The following is a 2,500-nucleotide window of genomic DNA, read 5'->3' on the forward strand; positions in this document are numbered from 1 at the left end:
TCGAGAGGCCAGGGTTCGGGTCTTACACGCCGCCCGATTGCCGACCCTCAGTAGGAGCTTCGGCTCCCAAAGGCACGTGTCGTTGGCTAAGTCCGTTCGGTGGAAGCGCCGTTCGGACTGCCTTGAATTATAATTACCACCGAGTGGCGGGTAGAATCCTTTGCAGACGACTTAAATACGCGACGGGGTATTGTAAGTGGCAGAGTGGCCTTGCTGCCACGATCCACTGAGATTCAGCCCTTTGTCGCTAAGATTCGACCCTCCCCCTTTCCAATCACATGTTCCTCCCCAAAACGTTAAAAACCAAAAAACCCAAAAAAATTCAAGTATATAAGAAGATCCCGTCAGAGGTTCGAGATTTTTACTTGGTGAAATTCACTCTCAACCTAATATTTCAGATTGGCCGATGAAATGCAGCCCGCATGTGCACAAGTCTCGGCCAAAAGCATCCTGACGGGAGCATTAAAACCCAAAAGAGTTAATTCATCCCATCAGTACGCTTGGCCTCGATCATACCAAGGAAAAATGTTAACACTTGGTTGGATGATGGAAAGTCGAGCCAGCATAAGTACTACTTGGACCAATCAGACTGACTTGGACAGTCCAGTCCATCAAAACTCGAGCTTATGTCCAGATCAGTACACGGATCAGTCCACGGGAAGGGCCAGCATGCTGATATGTGTACTGACATGGTGCATCAGTTGTCCAAAATCAGTACACGGATCAGTCCACGGGAAGGGCCAGCATGCTGATATGTGTACTGACATGGTGCATCAGTTGTCCAAAATCAGTACACGGACAGTCCACGGGAAGGGCCAGCATGCTGATATGTATGGTCAGCATGCTGATATGAGTTCAGTACACGGATCAGTCCACGGATCAGTACACGGACAGTCCACGGGAAGGGCCAGCATGCTGATATGTGTGGTCAGCATGCTGATATGAGTTCAGTACACGGATCAGTACACGGACAGTCCACGGGAAGGGCCAGCATGCTGATATGTGTGGTCAGCATGCTGATATGAGTTCAGTACACGGATCAGTACACGGATCAGTACACGGATCAGTCCACGGGAAGGGCCAGCATGCTGATATATGTGGTCAGCATGCTGATATGAGTTCAGTACACGGATCAGTACATGGATCAGTACACGGACAGTCCACGGGAAGGGCCAGCATGCTGATATGTGTGGTCAGCATGCTGATATGAGTTCAGTACACGGATCAGTACACGGATCAGTACACGGATCAGTCCACGGGAAGGGCCAGCATGCTGATATGTGTGGTCAGCATGCTGATATGAGTTCAGTACACGGATCAGTCCACGGATCAGTACACGGACAGTCCACGGGAAGGGCCAGCATGCTGATATGTGTGGTCAGCATGCTGATATGAGTTCAGTACACGGATCAGTACACGAATCAGTCCACGGGAAGGGCCAGCATGCTGATATGTGTGGTCAGCATGCTGATATGAGTTCAGTACACGGATCAGTACACGGACAGTCCACGGGAAGGGCCAGCATGCTGATATGTGTGGTCAGGATGCTGATATGAGTTCAGTACACGGATCAGTACACGGATCAGTACACGGATCAGTCCACGGGAAGGGCCAGCATGCTGATATGTGTACTGACATGGTGCATCAGTTGTCCAAAATCAGTACACGGACAGTCCACGGGAAGGGCCAGCATGCTGATATGTGTGGTCAGCATGCTGATATGAGTTCAGTACACGGATCAGTCCACGGACAGTCTGTGTGTGCTAACGGACAGGCACGGACGTCCTGCGTGTGCTGACGGACGTCCTGTGTGTACTGAACAGACAGCCCACGTGGGCCAAAATCACCCGAACAGTCCACAGGAAGGGCCAGCATGTACTGACGGACGACCACGGACGTCCTGTGTGTGCTGACGGACGTCCCCACGGACGTCCTGTGTGTGCTGACGGACGTCCTGTGTGTACTGACGGACGTCCTGTGTGTGCTGACGGACGTCCTGTGTGTACTGACGGACACACTGACACACACGGACGTCCTGCGTGTGCTGACGGACGCCCTGTGTGTGCTGACGGACGGCCACGGACGTCCTCTGTGTACTGACGGACGTCCTGTGTGTGCTGACGGACGGCCACGGACGTCCTTTGTGTGCTGACGGACGTCCTGTGTGTACTGACGGACGTCCTGCGTGTGCTGACGGACACACGGACAGCCACGGACGTCCTGCGTGTGCTGACGGACGTCCTGCATGTGCTGACGGACGTCCTGTGTGTGCTGACGGACGTCCTGTGTGCACTGACGGACACACGGACACACACGGACAGCCACGGACGTCCTGCGTGTGCTGACGGACGTCCTGCGTGTGCTGACGGAAGTCCTGTGTGTGCTGACGGACGTCCTGTGTGCACTGACGGACACACGGACACACACGGACAGCCACGGACGTCCTGCGTGTGCTGACGGACGTCCTGTGTGTGCTGACGGACGTCCTGTGTGCACTGAC

This window comes from Brassica napus, unplaced genomic scaffold (genome assembly GCF_020379485.1).
Source record: "Brassica napus cultivar Da-Ae unplaced genomic scaffold, Da-Ae ScsIHWf_216;HRSCAF=379, whole genome shotgun sequence".
Taxonomy (NCBI): domain Eukaryota; kingdom Viridiplantae; phylum Streptophyta; class Magnoliopsida; order Brassicales; family Brassicaceae; genus Brassica; species Brassica napus.